The following is a 17,143-nucleotide window of genomic DNA, read 5'->3' on the forward strand; positions in this document are numbered from 1 at the left end:
TTAGACCATTCATCCTTAAGTTGAAGCAATTAATTTATACAACATTGTCCAAAGTGTGAAAAACATATACTCCTTATTGCATTTCAGCAATGACCTGTCCTGTTGTATTTGCCTCAACATATCTTCCAATGTTTTATTTCCAATGAAAGCAGGTTTGCGGGTTGATGGCAACTAAGACCAAAGACAAAATTATTCAATAGGCCGCCAAGAACGTTGCCAGGTTTGCGATGAGAGTCTGATTGCATTTCAAGGAACATCTGGTCAAACCTTGAAGACTGTGCACAACATTGAGCAACTCACTGAGGGCTCGTCCGGGATTTGAACCCAGGACCTCTCGCACCCTAAGCGAGAATCATACCCCTAGACCAACGAGCCACAAAACCTTGAACTGATGTGTCAATTTCTGAAATTGGTCAAATGATAAGCAGCTTTAAAGCAAAGAATCAATTCTTCCATCTTAAGACATTCATTCTTCACTGGGATTTCGACAGGATTTCATGAACGGTCAACAGTGCACAATTACGCACACAACTGAGGGCTCGTCCGGGATTTGAACCCGGGACCTCTCGCACCCTAAGCGAGAATCATACCCCTAGACCAACGAGCCACAAAACATTGAACTGATGTGTCAATTTCTGAAATTGGTCAAATGATAAGCAGGGGCTCCAGCTTTAAAGCAAAGAATGAATTCTTCCATCTTAAGACATTCATTCTTCACTGGGATTTCAACAGGATTTCATGAACGGTCGACCGTGCACAATTACGCACACAACTGAGGGCTCGTCCGGGATTTGAACCCGGGACCTCTCGCACCCGAAGCGAGAATCATACCCCTAGACCAACGAGCCACATTTTTCTACATAGATATGTCAAATTCTGAAATTGGTCAAATGATAAGCAGGGGCGCAAGCGTTTAAGAACAATTGTACGGTTCCAACTCATTGCTACCAACTTAAAATGTTCATTCTTCATTCCGACTGCATTAAAGTCTTATTTTGTAAGGCAAAAATAGTTACAGATGCCCTGTGATATAGTGTTGCCGAGTTGTCCAAGGTGCTGGATTTAGGCTCCAGTTCAAGGAGGCGTTGTTTCAAATTCTTGCAATGGCAGTCAACCCTTTCCAATGAAGCATCATTTTGAAAGGCTGTTAAGAAAGCACGCAATTTGCGGTAGTGTAGCCGAGCGGTCTAAGGCGCTGGATTAAGGCTCCAGTCTCTCAGGAGGCGTGGGTTCAAATCCCACCACTGCCAGTCAAAAACCTACGTTCAAGGAGCAATTTGAAACGCTTTTCTCAAAAGGCAATCCTGTGGACTGAATGTCTCGCTTAAAAGCTTAGAATCCCCTCCAAAAAACGACAACATTACTGGAAGACGTACACAAGGCCTCACTTTGTTTATCTTTCGTTCCCACTAATCCAATTGGGAGAGAATCATGCAAATGAGAATCAATGCTAGAGCATAAGCAGTACTCAAAGTTGAATAGGTGACTTACCTTAATGTGAATTCTGTTGGTTTGGGAAGAATGTAAAATCCACAATACTGCACCACAATTTGAACTCGGATCACTGGATTCAAAGTCCAGAGTGCAGAACATTAGACCATTCATCCTTAAGTTGAAGCAATTAATTTATACAACATTGTCCAAAGTGTGAAAAACATATACTCCTTATTGCATTTCAGCAATGACCTGTCCTGTTGTATTTGCCTCAACATATCTTCCAATGTTTTATTTCCAATGAAAGCAGGTTTGCGGGTTGATGGCAACTAAGACCAAAGACAAAAATATTCACTAGGCCGCCAAGAACGTTGCCAGGTTTGCGATGAGAGTCTGATAGCATTTCACGGAACATCTGTTCAAACCTTCAAGACTGTGCACAACATTGTGCAACTCACTGAGGGCTCGTCCTGGATTTGAACCCGGGACCTCTCGCACCCTAAGCGAGAATCATACCCCTAGACCAACGAGCCACAAAACCTTTAACTGATGTGTCAATTTCTGAAATTGGTCAAATGATAAGCAGGGGCTCCAGCTTTAAAGCAAAGAATGAATTCTTCAATCTTAAGACATTCATTCTTCACTGGGATTTCGACAGGACTTCATGAACGGTCAACCGTGCACAATTACGCACACAACTGAGGGCTCGTCCGAGATTTGAACCCGGGACCTCTCGCACCCTAAGCGAGAATCATACCCCTAGACCACCGAGCCACAAATCATTGAACTGATGTGTCAATTTCTGAAATTGGTCAAATGATAAGCAGGGGCTCCAGCTTTAAAGCAAAGAATGAATTCTTCCATCTTAAGACATTCATTCTTCACTGGGATTCCGACAGGATTTCATGAACGGTCGACCGTGCACAATTACGCATACAACTGAGGGCTCGTCCGGGATTTGAACCCGGGACCTCTCGCACCCAAAGCGAGAATCATACCCCTAGACCAACGAGCCACATGTTTCTACATAGATATGTCAAATTCTGAAATTGGTCAAATGATAAGCAGGGGCGCAAGCGTTTAAGAGCAATTGTATGGTTCCAACTCATTGCTACCAACTTAAAATGTTCATTCTTCATTCCGACTGCATTAAAATCTTATTTTGTAAGGCAAAAATAGTTACAGATGCCCTGTGATATAGTGTTGCCGAGTTGTCCAAGGTGCTGGATTTAGGCTCCAGTTCAAGGAGGCGTTGTTTCAAATTCTTGCAATGGCAGTCAACCCTTTCCAATGAAGCATCATTTTGAAAGGCTGTTAAGAAAGCCCGCAATTTGCGGTAGTGTGGCCGAGCGGTCTAAGGCGCTGGATTAAGGCTCCAGTCTCTCAGGAGGCGTGGGTTCAAATCCCACCACTGCCAGTCAAAAACCTACGTTCAAGGAGCAATTTGAAACGCTTTTCTCAAAAGGCAATCCTGTGGACTGAATGTCTCGCTTAAAAGCTTAGAATCCCCTCCAAAAAACGACAACATTACTGGAAGACGTACACAAGGCCTCACTTTGTTTATCTTTCGTTCCCACTAATCCAATTGGGAGAGAATCATGCAAATGAGAATCAATGCTAGAGCATAAGCAGTACTCAAAGTTGAATAGGTGACTTACCTTAATGTGAATTCTGTTGGTTTGGGAAGAATGTAAAATCCACAATACTGCACCGCAATTTGAACTCGGATCACTGGATTCAAAGTCCAGAGTGCAGAACATTAGACCATTCATCCTTAAGTTGAAGCAATTAATTTATACAACATTGTCCAAAGTGTGAAAAACATATACTCCTTATTGCATTTCAGCAATGACCTGTCCTGTTGTATTTGCCTCAACATATCTTCCAATGTTTTATTTCCAATGAAAGCAGGTTTGCGGGTTGATGGCAACTAAGACCAAAGACAAAATTATTCAATAGGCCGCCAAGAACGTTGCCAGGTTTGCGATGAGAGTCTGATTGCATTTCAAGGAACATCTGGTCAAACCTTGAAGACTGTGCACAACATTGAGCAACTCACTGAGGGCTCGTCCGGGATTTGAACCCAGGACCTCTCGCACCCTAAGCGAGAATCATACCCCTAGACCAACGAGCCACAAAACCTTGAACTGATGTGTCAATTTCTGAAATTGGTCAAATGATAAGCAGCTTTAAAGCAAAGAATCAATTCTTCCATCTTAAGACATTCATTCTTCACTGGGATTTCGACAGGATTTCATGAACGGTCAACAGTGCACAATTACGCACACAACTGAGGGCTCGTCCGGGATTTGAACCCGGGACCTCTCGCACCCTAAGCGAGAATCATACCCCTAGACCAACGAGCCACAAAACATTGAACTGATGTGTCAATTTCTGAAATTGGTCAAATGATAAGCAGGGGCTCCAGCTTTAAAGCAAAGAATGAATTCTTCCATCTTAAGACATTCATTCTTCACTGGGATTTCAACAGGATTTCATGAACGGTCGACCGTGCACAATTACGCACACAACTGAGGGCTCGTCCGGGATTTGAACCCGGGACCTCTCGCACCCGAAGCGAGAATCATACCCCTAGACCAACGAGCCACATTTTTCTACATAGATATGTCAAATTCTGAAATTGGTCAAATGATAAGCAGGGGCGCAAGCGTTTAAGAACAATTGTACGGTTCCAACTCATTGCTACCAACTTAAAATGTTCATTCTTCATTCCGACTGCATTAAAGTCTTATTTTGTAAGGCAAAAATAGTTACAGATGCCCTGTGATATAGTGTTGCCGAGTTGTCCAAGGTGCTGGATTTAGGCTCCAGTTCAAGTAGGCGTTGTTTCAAATTCTTGCAATGGCAGTCAACCCTTTCCAATGAAGCATCATTTTGAAAGGCTGTTAAGAAAGTACGCAATTTGCGGTAGTGTGGCCGAGCGGTCTAAGGCGCTGGATTAAGGCTCCAGTCTCTCAGGAGGCGTGGGTTCAAATCCCACCACTGCCAGTCAATAACCTACGTTCAAGGAGCAATTTGAAACGCTTTTCTCAAAAGGCAATCCTGTGGACTGAATGTCTCGCTTAAAAGCTTAGAATCCCCTCCAAAAAACGACAACATTACTGGAAGACGTACACAAGGCCTCACTTTGTTTATCTTTCGTTCCCACTAATCCAATTGGGAGAGAATCATGCAAATGAGAATCAATGCTAGAGCATAAGCAGTACTCAAAGTTGAATAGGTGACTTACCTTAATGTGAATTCTGTTGGTTTGGGAAGAATGTAAAATCCACAATACTGCACCGCAATTTGAACTTGGATCACTGGATTCAAAGTCCAGAGTGCAGAACATTAGACCATTCATCCTTAAGTTGAAGCAATTAATTTATACAACATTGTCCAAAATGTGAAAAACATATACTCCTTATTGCATTTCAGCAATGACCTGTCCTGTTGTATTTGCCTCAACATATCTTCCATTGTTTTATTTCCAATGAAAGCAGGTTTGCGGGTTGATGGCAACTAAGACCAAAGACAAAAATATTCACTAGGCCGCCAAGAATGGTGCCAGGTTTGTGATGAGAGTCTGATAGCATTTCAAGGAACATCTGGTCAAACCTTCAAGACTGTGCACAATATTGAGCAAGTCGCTGAGGGCTCGTCCGGGATTTGAACCCGGGACCTCTCGCACCCTAAGCGAGAATCATACCCCTAGACCAACGAGCCACAAAATATTGAACTGATGTGTCAATTTCTGAAATTGGTCAAATGATAAGCAGGGGCTCCAGCTTTAAAGCAAAGAATGAATTCTTCCATCTTAAGACATTCAATCTTCACTGGGATTTCGACAGGATTTCATGAACGGTCGACCGTGCACAATAACGCACACAACTGAGGGCTCGTCCGGGATTTGAACCCGGGACTTCTCGCACCCAAAGCGAGAATCATACCCCTAGACCAACGAGCCACATTTTTCTACATAGATATGTCAAATTCTGAAATTTGTCAAATGATAAGCAGGGGCGCAAGCGTTTAAGAACAATTGTATGGTTCCAACTCATTGCTACCAATTTAAAATGTTCATTCTTCATTCCGACTGCATTAAAGTCTTATTTTGTAAGGCAAAAATAGTTACAGATGCCCTGTGATATAGTGTTGCCGAGTTGTCCAAGGTGCTGGATTTAGGCTCCAGTTCAAGGAGGCGTTGTTTCAAATTCTTGCAATGGCAGTCAACCCTTTCCAATGAAGCATCATTTTGAAAGGCTGTTAAGAAAGCACGTAAATTGCGGTAGTGTGGCAGAGCGGTCTAAGGCGCTGGATTAAGGCTCCAGTCTCTCAGGAGGCGTGGGTTCAAATCCCACCACTGCCAGTCAAAAACCTACGTTCATGGAGCATTTTGAAACGCTTTTCTCAAAAGGCAATCCTGTGGTCTGAATGTCTCGCTTAAAAGCTTAGAATCCCCTCCAAAAAACGATAACATTACTGGAGGACGTACACAAGGCCTCACTTTGTTTATCTTTCGTTCCCACTAATCCAATTGGGAGAGAATCATGCAAATGAGAATCAATGCTAGAGCATAAGCAGTACTCAAAGTTGAATAGGTGACTTACCTTAATGTGAATTCTGTTGGTTTGGGAAGAATGTAAAATCCACAATACTGCACCGCAATTTGAACTCGGATCACTGGATTCAAAGTCCAGAGTGCAGAACATTAGACCATTCATCCTTAAGTTGAAGCAATTAATTTATACAACATTGTCCAAAGTGTGAAAAACATATACTCCTTATTGCATTTCAGCAATGACCTGTCCTGTTGTATTTGCCTCAACATATCTTCCAATGTTTTATTTCCAATGAAAGCAGGTTTGCGGGTTGATGGCAACTAAGACCAAAGACAAAATTATTCAATAGGCCGCCAAGAACGTTGCCAGGTTTGCGATGAGAGTCTGATTGCATTTCAAGGAACATCTGGTCAAACCTTAAAGACTGTGCACAACATTGAGCAACTGACTGAGGGCTCGACCGGGATTTGAACCCGGGACCTCTCGCACCCTAAGCGAGAATCATACCCCTAGACCAACGAGCCACAAAACCTTGAACTGATGTGTCAATTTCTGAAATTGGTCAAATGATAAGCAGCTTTAAAGCAAAGAATCAATTCTTCCATCTTAAGACATTCATTCTTCACTGGGATTTCGACAGGACTTCATGAACGGTCAACCGTGCACAATTACGCACACAACTGAGGGCTCGCCCGGGATTTGAACCCGGGACCTCTCGCACCCTAAGCGAGAATCATACCCCTAGACCAACGAGCCACAAAACATTTCAAGTTATGTCAATTTCTCGGATCATTGGATTCAAAGTCCAGAGTGCTGAACATCAGACCATTCATCCTTAGGTTGAAGCAATTAATTAATACACATTGTCACATAAACATTGTCCAAATTGTGAAAAACATATACTCCTTATTGCATTTCAGGAATGACCTGTCCTGTTGTATTTGCCTCAAGATATCATCCAATATGTTTTATTTCCAATGAAAGCAGGTTTGCGGGTTGATGGCAACTAAGACCAAAGACAAAACATAGCCATTTGGGGCAATACAGTATAGGAGTTTGTATGTGTTATGACGTTTTTAATTACTATAAGTTTGTGATCTTTTTCTTAAGGCCTTTTTACAAAGACCTCTGTACAGTCAATGATCCATGTAGCTTTAGGATAATTTTTGTGAAATGACTTGGGCCTGATTCTGTTCTTTTCCCTCATAAATCTGGCAAGGATTGGTCTCCAAAATGTAAATATTTCAGATTCCATGCTTCTACTCACCCCAAATCTTTCACCCAAGTCAGTAAACAATAAACCTAAACGGAGTCTCATTAAAACAAGCAAAAATTGTTCATTTACGGCCAATTTGGTATTAAGTGGTTGTGAGCAAAAAGACTCGCGAAAGTTACCAGAAACTGTCAGCACATAAACCTGTATAAAATATAAAGTCTTTGTTGTTTAAATTCTGTGCTGATACTGACGGTGTTGGATCCGTTTGAGTGCCACAGTCCTTCATCGGCTTGTTACTGCTGCTGAAACTGTAGTTGTGATATCACATAGATCCAAATTCCCAACATCCACATCTGTTTCCATAGCTTCAGTAGTTGAATTCAGGTGTAATGGCTGAAGACATCTTCTTTTGGGGGGAGGTCTAGCTGGTGTTACCTAAAGGGAAAAAAGAAGAAGAGAGATGTGCATTAGTTAAACATGACAATCAAGCATATTTAAATTAACGAAATGCAATGCAATAATATGGCTATCCAAGAGACCTACTTACATTATATTCATAACCCATGATCAACACAGGATAGGGGTTTTCTCTTGTGGGTCGTCCGTCAGGAAAATGTATCCCACACACCTTAGAGTGGTAATGAAGATAAATACATAATGAGCAATGCATTGGTTGTAAAAGTACTTGTTGTGTGAACAAGACAGCACTTTAAATAGCACTCTGCACTTTCTCTTATTTAACGTCAAACATGCACAATTGCACTTTACCATCCTATTTATTATGATGCGTGATGATTGTTTTCTTGATTGTTTTCTTTGTTTTCTTTGTTTTCTTTTCTTTCTTATCTTTTTTGTGGAGTGAGGGGCCAAAAATGTTGTTTATCCTGTCCTGTCCATCTTATTTGTTTTGCCTAGCCTCTTGTGATAAGTCTCCTGTTGTATCAGATGTACTATATGGCACAAATTAAGTTTCGGCAAGGACGAACATCTATCTATCTATTTATAGTTGACATAGTAATTGAATTAGTTAATTAGTTAATATTACCAATCACACAATAATCAAACAATGACCAGTTGGATGAGTACATTTACCTATCCATCTAGCAGACGTTTTTATCCAAAGCACGAGGACTAACATTTAAGCTGATGCACAGAGAGGAACTACAGTTCATACCAAGCAGTAACGTAAGAGCTTCAGTCTTGTGAAATCATATTTGCACTTTGTGCAGTTCCAGCTGCTACACAGCAACATGAAAGCTCCAGCTTTGTTTTCGCCTGTGGCTAACGATATTGCTAGCAAACTTAGCTAGCACTGTTTCACTGTATGTTACACCCACTGCATGCAACCTGTGGCATTAACAGATTGAACAGTCAGAGCCAAACTTGGAGCAGAGCCAAGCGTTGGCCCATCAGGACATGGACAAGTGGAACAATGAGCACCCAGCACTGTAAACGCCTGATTGTAGGGCCATGGGCAGGACTTAAATGTTCCATCCATGTAAACGGTCCCACAGCGTCGCAGCTTCCACAAGTTGTCCTCAGTGGCAAAGACTGTGACACCCCACTCCTCGTCTTGGTGCAACAGGAATTGGTCCCTGCCCCATGTCTCCGCCCATGGACCTTCAATCCTTACGTCCTCAATGGTAGCTGGGATGGGAGGCATCACAGCTGCACGTGCTCTGGCCATAGCTGACCTCACTGACAGGAAGCCTTGTGGACCCTTTTTTTGAAAAAGGGTCCTATGTTCCCCAGTCACATACAAAGCAGGGAACATAGGACCCGGGGAACATAGGGATGACCCCAACACACCTACGGGTTTCAGACCAACCCATTTTAGATTTGCGTCAGGCGCAAGAGTCATTTATCCGCTGTTAAAATAGCAACAGCGCCAGAGATCCGCCCACAAAGATATATGCGCTTTGTGTTTCACACTTGCGTTTCAGACCGTTAAAACAGGGCCCTTAAGGTTAAAGTGTACATGTCTGCAAGGCTGCAAGACAGTTAAAGGAACAAAAGAAGTCAGTCGATTGGCCTCAGTATCAGACTTTGTGGCTACAATGCAAATGCAAAGAATCCAAGGAGAATGTATAGAAATTCCTTTTCAATTGACTAGTAATTATATTAACAGGGTTTATATAATTTGTATATAATTGTATATTATAATTACGATTTGCTAAAGAAGCTGCATTTGAACCTTCCCTGATGGCCTTAGGAGGCCTGAAACCAGTGGGGTCAGACCAGCAGCAGTCCTCTCACTTGGTGATGTTGCTATACTGCAGAATGGTGCCCAGAGAGCAGCCTCTGCCAGGGCTGCAGTGTGCGGTATGCAGGCTGCACAGCGGAGGGCAGGAGGGATTTGGCCAGGGTGGTTAGGTCAGCAAAAAAGATCATAGGAGCTGAGCTCCCAGACCTGGACTCTGTGTGTGGTGACCGCCTTAGGAGGAAGGCAAGGTCAATAAGCACAGATAACACCCACCCTGGACACACCTTGTTTGTCCCCCTACCATCAGGGAAGAGGTACCGCACACTGCTGGCCCGCACCACAAGATTGAGGAACAGTTTTTTTTTCCAAGAGCTGCAGCCTCCATCACCCCCTCGACCCCCGCTCCTCCCCAACCCTCTAACAAAGCACTCTCCGTGCTTTGGAGAGGACAACTCTCCGTCAGGAGCTTCCAACACCCACAACCCTGTCCGCCCCGCCCCGCCACGCCCCTCCACACACATATAACACATTGGACTTGATGGGCACAATATGTACAGGGATCATTTTTAATCTACATATCACTATTTTTTTTTTTTGGTCATTTGGTCGTTGTCTTTGTGTCACTGTCTTATTTGTCATTGTCTTATTGTGTCTTTTTGTCTTTTGTGTCATTTAGACATTTAAACACTAACTGCTGCTAGAGAGTGCCAAACTGTATCTCGTTGTCTATTGCAATGACAATTAAACTCCTTGAACCTTGAACACTTGAGAAGACAGTTAAGGTGAAAGTACACTACTCCGTATCCGTAATCCGACTCCGTAACTAAGGAGACCCCTCGAGCATTCGCAGTTCTCCGTCGGGATGTCGGATACGCGATGCAATTCGCCGCCCGATCGATCTTAGGCCCAGCTTTTCTACAGCTCGATGCGGTTTCGCAATGAATCCGTCTTTACGGAGATATTCCTGAACCGCATCAAAGGAAAACGGATCGGTTTCGCCCGTGTGGGTGGGGCCTTATATGCTGACTACGAACCATGTAAATAGTGTTGAAAACTTCCAAAGCTTTTCTAATCTTATTTGGTGTTTTATTAGTCCTTAATGTGCAAAGTAAACAATGTATAAAGTAAATAAGGTGCAAAGTCAATGATTTTGTTAGAGGACCAATCACAGCCCTTGCCGTCTCCGTCCGTCTCCGTTGCCTCGACGGAGAGTTAAAAAATATTGGATGCGCACGTAGAGCTACGGAGAGGGTGTCCGACAGGCTCTCCGTCGACGGAGAGGGCTCTCCGTGTCTACATACAGCACTTTACGGAGTAGTATAAATCCACCTTTAGTCTAAGCCAAGGTTAGTAGCTGATGGGAAAAACAGCCCAATGAGCACACCACATGATATGTACGTTATGAACACACCACATGATACGTACATTACGAATATAGTTAACCCGTGTTCTAAACTAACACACACATAACCAGCTATTCTTCAGGTCAAGGCCTGAGCCGGAGGCCGGATGTCCCAACATGGAGAGATGCTAGAGACTCAGACAATGCACCACACATTCGCAAACCCTGGAGCCAGTCTACTGATAACATAGCACCCATAACTCCCAAGATACTCCTTGGGAACCCCTCGCACCTGGTCAGAAGGAACAGTGAGCACTCATAAATTGTATCAGTGACCAGAGGCTCAAGGTCAAGATGAGCACTCAGAGACACACACAAACACCTACCCTAAGCACACACACCTCGTTAGGAGGAGAAACACAGCATAAGACCATACCACACAGATCATCTCACACTCTTCTGAAGCAGAACTTCCAAGGAGGCGAAGCTCCAGACGACCTCAGCGCTGATAGGGACTTAGAAATATTAGATCTCTCACGCTTTATGTACCTGTATCACTTTTACCATTTTACTTAATAAATCCGAGGCCCTCGTGCTGATAGAATTTATCACCTCTCCGTCTCATTTTCTCTGGTCAAGTAGCTAGACAGACTGATTTTTCCCAACATAGCCCCTCGTTCTTTCCTTCACGCTCTGTGCCGGCTGGCACACGACTCTTAACATGGAGGAACAGGGAGGATGAACCATGCTGTTCAGTCACAACCAGGGCTGTAGTGGTGGCTAAACGCACGTGAACGCCGTTTACCCACCTCTGGAATTTTGGAAATAGCGTTTACGCACCTCTGAGTGGCATTTACGCACCTGTAAATTAGTTAGAGACTTTGCTTTTTGCAGACAAACCAACATTGTAATCCTGGTTAAATAAATACATTTTGCATGTGGTTTATGACAGCCATAGCAACACTATACAGAGTATAAAGTTGTTAAGATTAGATCTGACATCCATGCAGTAAACGGAAGTACATGAAGCACTGCATGTGGCATACTGTTTGAAACACCATACATGAAATAAATGACTTCTGAGTGTTTTTAGTGTCTTACTATTTGTCTAATTTCTTCCTTGTCCCTCTCTTCCTTTCTTCATTCTTTTTTTATCTGTTATTCTTTCTTTCAGATTATAATAACCAGAACTAGGTTAATGCTGATAACCAAGATGGCCCAAAGACAAAGTGTTGGACTGCTGCCCCCATCCTGAAGAACACATCTTATTATTGCATGTCTCATTTTCATTATAGGCATTGTTCATATTCATCATTATGCCATATCAATTACAACACTGCTACACTTTATGTCTGAATAACGTTCAAGGTTTTCCCCCAATTATATTTTGTCCTACAGCTAAAAGGTTTTTATAATCAGACAATGAACCACTAGAGGACCACCATTACTGTTCACACACTATATTCATTTGTATTACAATAATTATCCCTTTGGCCTGTAGTAAGTGTTGATCTCAAAAAAGGCGCCAGAATTGTGACCAAAGCTCGGCCCTACCGCAGCAGAGGACCAACCCAGGGACCAAAGCTTGGCCCTACCGCAGCAGAGGACAAACCCAGGGACCAAAGCTCGGCCCTACTGCAGCAGAGGACCAACCCAGGGACCAAAGCTCGGCCCTACCGCAGCAGAGGACCAACCCAGGGACCAAAGCTCGGCCCTACTGCAGCAGAGGACCAACCCAGGGACCAAAGCTCGGCCCTACTGCAGCAGAGGACAAACCCAGGGACCAAAGCTCGGCCCTACTGCAGCAGAGGACCAACCCAGGGACCAAAGCTCGGCCCTACTGCAGCAGAGGACCAACCCAGGGACCAAAGCTCGGCCCTACCGCAGCAGAGGACCAACCCAGGGACCAAAGCTCGGCCCTACCGCAGCCGGGTTCAACATTTTCATAGCCCTGCAGTGTGAGCTAAAGGTGTTGTGTTGTTTCTCACCACTAGAGGGCAGACAGCTGGGCTCCTCAGTCCTCAGAGTAGAGAGGGAGAGAGAAAGATTATCCGGATTAAAGATAACACATATGATACTAATGGCTAATTGAAAAATAAGCCACACTCAGGGAAAAGGAATACCACAAAAAAAAAAGTGAAACAATGGGTTCCGTGCTCTTACTGGTACGATGAGGCAGGATAGAAGAAGGTCATTCATTTAAGACAGAGGATAATGGAATAGAAAATGGAGAGGGATTAAAATAACGCATAGAGAGAGAAGGGGTGGGGGGGGGAAGAGAACATGTCAGAGTGAGGGCATTCGAGGCATGGAGTGGGCAGTGAGTGAGGCGGTGAACAGGGACTGGGGGAGTGACACAGGGACTGGGGGAGTGGTCTTGCTGTCTGGGTGTATAAAGAGAGAAGGCAGGGAGAGAGCAGACAGAGCCAGTGAGCTAAACACACAGAGAAAAGAAAGGGGCGGACTTACTATCACATATAGTTGAGAGAGAGAGAGAGAGAGAGAGAGCGAGAGAGTGAGAGAGAGAGAGTGAGAGAGAGAGTGAGTTCCAGAACATTCTACAACTTTGGACAGAAGTGTTGATTCCGTGGGATTATAAACTAGCAAAATTGTGTTCTTCCGCTTGAAATTAAAGAAAAGGTAAGAACCTTTGGTTGACTCACTCAATCACTGCCTACTCTCTACGCCAGGGTGGAGGCAGGTGCAACCTATGTGTCACTATACTACAGTACTAATACTTACTGTACTACAGTAGTAATGTTCATACTTATACTTCATTCCAGATTTCTGTTCCCAAGAATAGCTGCCTTCATTTGGACCTGGGTCAGACCTGGTCTATATCCAGTGTTGGAACTGTGTTTACTGTAGCCTGTAAGCTACAGTTGCTTAATTGGTCAAATTTGCAGTGCTGTAATAAGTTGGCAAATATTGTCTTACTGGGTGTAGTGAGAAGATATGGCTGAGTATTATGATGACTGTATGTGAGTGTACTGTTATTAACAGTACACTGAGTGTATTGTTAATAACAACTTGGAGAATGTGCTCAGTTCCATGAGTGGCAGCTATAGCTTTTGAAGAAGAGGGTATAACGGGATAGGTATTTAGTGTTTGATCATGTTTACAGTGTTTATACAGGGCTAAAAGTATGTCTAAATAGGTCATCCTAGACTTGGTTGTTGAGAAGCCAGCTTTCCTGAAACTTGTTTGGTACAATGAGTTGTTTGTGGTGATGAGTCTGGTTTGATGTATGAGGTTCTTGGTTAAAGATTATTTTTTTAAATCAGAAGTAAGATAAGCTACCTCTCTTGACTGCCCTCTCAGCAGTAAAAGGTTTGTGAGACGGATAAACTGCCTTTAAAGTGTGTCTGACGTCTGCACAAGTGATTCAAAGTTCATTCTCTTGTGGCTTTTTGGGTGAGTAGGCCTAATGGACTTTACAATGCTGTGAATGTGTGGGGGGGAGAGAGAAAGAGAAGGAAAGAAGGAGAGAGATAGAGAAGGAAAGAAGGACGGAGAAAGAGAAGGAAAGAAGGAGAGAGAAAGAAGGAGGGAGAAAGAGATGGAAAGAGTGAGGAAGAGATGGAGCAAGAGGGAAACAGAGAGAGTCATTCTTCATATGAAGTAGATTCCCAAGTACTCTAACAAGTTGGGTGCTGATTCTGTTCCACTCTTGTGTGACCCAGTCCCGCCTGAATCAGACTTTATTATGGAAACAGGTGGAACACTTAGGAGATGTCTCGGCTTATGCTTGTTTTGTGTACAAATTGAGTGCAAGTCACATGATATTTGTCAAACTGCATGTGGGAGTGTGTCCTTCTGTCTTTGTGGCCATCTGTCCATCTGTCGGTCTTTGTCTGTCTGTGTGGGTGTTTTGGGGAATGACTGTGTCTGCGTTCCTGCGATCTCGCCCAAACGTGTACTTGTCTGGTGTCTGCCTCTATAAATGCACAGTAGATAGGCAGATAAGCGCTAGTTCCTCTGCCTCTCTGCTGCTCGCTTCAATATCAATATGACGTATGTGTGGTTTCCTTAGAATACGATTAAAGGACCTAAAACCACATGCCAGTGTTGAATAAACTCTCCATGGGATTGAATCAAATGTGTTCTTTGAATCAATTTTTTTTTTTACAATTTGATAAATTGTAAAAATTTGTATCTATACATTAAGAATTCTAGTTGTCTTGTTTCATTTGTGTTATCCCCAATTCGATTCAGTTGTTATTGTACTTTCTAGAATATCCCATTCCTCTTTAGTGGAGGAGACAGATCCTCCCTGTGGCCTCACACACACCAGACATCGCCCAAGTGGAGCAGAACTAAGTGGAGAGCTGTAGCGAGGCTGGCTGGGCCTGCACGCCGTCCAGTGTTGTGAGCACCACACAATACTTTAGGGGGGTCCACGGTGTGACCCCCGCCCGTCAGCAGCTCATTGAGCCGCCTGGCCCGGGCGTTTTATTGCACTGCTGCTCAGTCGGCCACAACAGATCACTGCATGCTCTGGTGTCTGGTGTGAACGGGGAGGGGGTGGTGGCTGTTCCTTCCACCATATGCCATGTGTGTGTGTGTGTTTGTGAGTGGGTGTGAGGTGTGTGTGCGTTAGTTTCAATTGAAAAGCACAGGCATGCATTTCCGCAGCTTGGCCTCAGTCGCATCATGGTAATTGTTCTCTGAGCATTGATTGGATAATGAATGACTGATGATGAGGCTGATTACATGGAAGCAGTCAAGCTGTTCTGTCCAGACCACAACAACTCCCTCTCTCTATATATACACTACCGTTCAAAAGTTTGGGTTCACCCAGACAATTTCATGTTTTCCATGAAACAGAAGGCTTTTCTAATCATCATTCAGCCTTTAACACGATGAGCTAAACAACGGACCAGTAGTGATGGTGGCTGGAGATGGGCCTCTGTACACCTATGGAGATATTCCATTAAAAATCACCTTCCAGCTAGAATAGTTATTTACCACATTAACAATGTCTAGACTGGATTTGATTTCTGATTAATTTAATGTTATCTTCATGGAGAAATGTGATTGTTCAAGATATTGTCGTTGTTTTCCCTTTGTCAGTCCATTACTAAGGGCAGGCTCGTGAAGGCCAAGCAGCCCACCGGATGGGGTGATAGAATGTGATGATAGAAACATTGTCAATACAAATGCAAACAGTGAACGGAGAAGAGCAATAGACAGCAATGCTTATCATATTGGCACTCACACTGCACTGTTCATGTAATCCTAAATAAAACCGCAAAAACTTAAATTATTTACACGATAAACAAAAGCATGAAGTCAGGTGAGGTTATGACAATTGTTGTGGTCCCTTTAGGGAACCAGAAACGCATACAGGTCTGAGACGAGACGGTTTGCAAGGTCTTCAACAAGACATGGACCAGCTATAGACCATCCTCTCAGACCTCAGATGACCCCATTTGTGGTCTGAGATGACCCCCAACCTGTAGATTTGATTACTTTTATATTGTTAAGATATTATGCCTGTGTTGACCATTCTGTTTATCTGGGAGGTGAGGTTGAGTTTCTATTACTTCAACTGGTTAAAAGAGATAGGAAACCGAAAATGAATGGGTTATGTTAGGTCCTTTCTGCCACCTTAGTTGGAACTGCAACTGTGTGTTGTGTGTTAGTGTGTGTGGTCTGTATGCATGTGTTGGTGAGCTGAACCACAGCAGGTGGTGGACAGTGTGTTGTCAATGATAATACTCTAATGCTATGCTATGCTGTAAACCCTGCCACTTCTTCCCCTTAATGACCCTTGAAGTGTAGAATGTGTTGGCTACAGATTGCAACACTTGGCTTTCATTGTCCTCATAAAGTCAAAGAACTACCCCCACCATTTATCAAACCCTTTCCTCTATACAACATGTCCTTTTTTTTTTAGGTATGATGCTTTTAAATGTTACACTACCGTTCAAAAGTTTGGGGTCACTTGGAAATGTCCTTATTCTTTTATGAAAGTGTAGTATACTATGCATGCAAATCAATTATAGCAATACAATAGCAATAGCTTTAACTGTTATTCAGGGTTCAAAGTGCATTGACTTAAATGCATGGCAACTACTATTGGTTAGTTGAAAATAATAATAACAAACAGCTTCTTCTGAAACTGAAAGTTGTGTTCATTTACAGAAGCACCTTAGTGAAATAAACTAAGTGTAACAACAGCTAAGGCAGCAACCTACCTAACTATAGTGAAATAAACTAAGTAACAACAGCTAAGGCAGCAACCTACCTAACTATAGTGAAAAAAGCACAGGATTGTGTGGGGGAGAGGGAGAATGGTGGATTGTACATTGGCTACCTGATGTGAGAGTTTAAGATGTTTTTTTTTATTTTATTATTATAATACCATATTGAGATTCAAAATC

At 43.2% G+C, this 17,143-nt stretch overlaps 1 protein-coding gene and 17 non-coding genes across 18 annotated transcripts in view; 5 read left to right on the plus strand and 13 right to left on the minus strand.

Annotated features, from left to right (window-relative positions):
* Positions 1-303: 303 nt before the first annotated feature.
* AC3HAE_035716 (transfer RNA proline (anticodon AGG)) lies at positions 304-375 on the minus strand. The gene has a single exon. It is a non-coding gene; the product is annotated as a tRNA-Pro (tRNA).
* Positions 376-535: 160 nt separating this feature from the next.
* On the minus strand, positions 536-607 carry AC3HAE_035718 (transfer RNA proline (anticodon AGG)). The gene has a single exon. It is a non-coding gene; the product is annotated as a tRNA-Pro (tRNA).
* Positions 608-776: 169 nt separating this feature from the next.
* On the minus strand, positions 777-848 carry AC3HAE_035720 (transfer RNA proline (anticodon CGG)). Its single transcript has one exon. It is a non-coding gene; the product is annotated as a tRNA-Pro (tRNA).
* A 320-nt stretch (positions 849-1,168) lies between these two features.
* AC3HAE_035848 (transfer RNA leucine (anticodon AAG)) lies at positions 1,169-1,250 on the plus strand. Its single transcript has one exon. It is a non-coding gene; the product is annotated as a tRNA-Leu (tRNA).
* A 645-nt stretch (positions 1,251-1,895) lies between these two features.
* On the minus strand, positions 1,896-1,967 carry AC3HAE_035721 (transfer RNA proline (anticodon AGG)). Its single transcript has one exon. It is a non-coding gene; the product is annotated as a tRNA-Pro (tRNA).
* Positions 1,968-2,136: 169 nt separating this feature from the next.
* AC3HAE_035722 (transfer RNA proline (anticodon AGG)) lies at positions 2,137-2,208 on the minus strand. Its single transcript has one exon. It is a non-coding gene; the product is annotated as a tRNA-Pro (tRNA).
* Positions 2,209-2,377: 169 nt separating this feature from the next.
* Positions 2,378-2,449, minus strand: AC3HAE_035723 (transfer RNA proline (anticodon UGG)). The gene has a single exon. It is a non-coding gene; the product is annotated as a tRNA-Pro (tRNA).
* Positions 2,450-2,769: 320 nt separating this feature from the next.
* Positions 2,770-2,851, plus strand: AC3HAE_035850 (transfer RNA leucine (anticodon AAG)). The gene has a single exon. It is a non-coding gene; the product is annotated as a tRNA-Leu (tRNA).
* A 645-nt stretch (positions 2,852-3,496) lies between these two features.
* Positions 3,497-3,568, minus strand: AC3HAE_035724 (transfer RNA proline (anticodon AGG)). Its single transcript has one exon. It is a non-coding gene; the product is annotated as a tRNA-Pro (tRNA).
* A 160-nt stretch (positions 3,569-3,728) lies between these two features.
* Positions 3,729-3,800, minus strand: AC3HAE_035725 (transfer RNA proline (anticodon AGG)). The gene has a single exon. It is a non-coding gene; the product is annotated as a tRNA-Pro (tRNA).
* A 169-nt stretch (positions 3,801-3,969) lies between these two features.
* On the minus strand, positions 3,970-4,041 carry AC3HAE_035726 (transfer RNA proline (anticodon CGG)). Its single transcript has one exon. It is a non-coding gene; the product is annotated as a tRNA-Pro (tRNA).
* Positions 4,042-4,361: 320 nt separating this feature from the next.
* Positions 4,362-4,443, plus strand: AC3HAE_035851 (transfer RNA leucine (anticodon AAG)). Its single transcript has one exon. It is a non-coding gene; the product is annotated as a tRNA-Leu (tRNA).
* A 645-nt stretch (positions 4,444-5,088) lies between these two features.
* AC3HAE_035727 (transfer RNA proline (anticodon AGG)) lies at positions 5,089-5,160 on the minus strand. The gene has a single exon. It is a non-coding gene; the product is annotated as a tRNA-Pro (tRNA).
* Positions 5,161-5,329: 169 nt separating this feature from the next.
* AC3HAE_035729 (transfer RNA proline (anticodon UGG)) lies at positions 5,330-5,401 on the minus strand. Its single transcript has one exon. It is a non-coding gene; the product is annotated as a tRNA-Pro (tRNA).
* A 320-nt stretch (positions 5,402-5,721) lies between these two features.
* Positions 5,722-5,803, plus strand: AC3HAE_035853 (transfer RNA leucine (anticodon AAG)). The gene has a single exon. It is a non-coding gene; the product is annotated as a tRNA-Leu (tRNA).
* A 645-nt stretch (positions 5,804-6,448) lies between these two features.
* On the minus strand, positions 6,449-6,520 carry AC3HAE_035730 (transfer RNA proline (anticodon AGG)). Its single transcript has one exon. It is a non-coding gene; the product is annotated as a tRNA-Pro (tRNA).
* Positions 6,521-6,680: 160 nt separating this feature from the next.
* Positions 6,681-6,752, minus strand: AC3HAE_035732 (transfer RNA proline (anticodon AGG)). Its single transcript has one exon. It is a non-coding gene; the product is annotated as a tRNA-Pro (tRNA).
* Positions 6,753-13,208: 6,456 nt separating this feature from the next.
* The window catches only part of tinagl1 (tubulointerstitial nephritis antigen-like 1), a 37,349-nt gene continuing 33,414 nt past the window's right edge, over positions 13,209-17,143 (plus strand). The window contains exon 1 of the mRNA XM_084484879.1: positions 13,209-13,397. The gene's annotated coding sequence lies outside the window, so the exon portion shown is untranslated. The remainder of the gene's footprint in view (positions 13,398-17,143) is intronic.

The sequence above is a fragment of the Micromesistius poutassou genome, assembly GCF_964030765.1.
Source record: "Micromesistius poutassou genome assembly, chromosome: 20".
Classification (NCBI taxonomy): domain Eukaryota; kingdom Metazoa; phylum Chordata; class Actinopteri; order Gadiformes; family Gadidae; genus Micromesistius; species Micromesistius poutassou.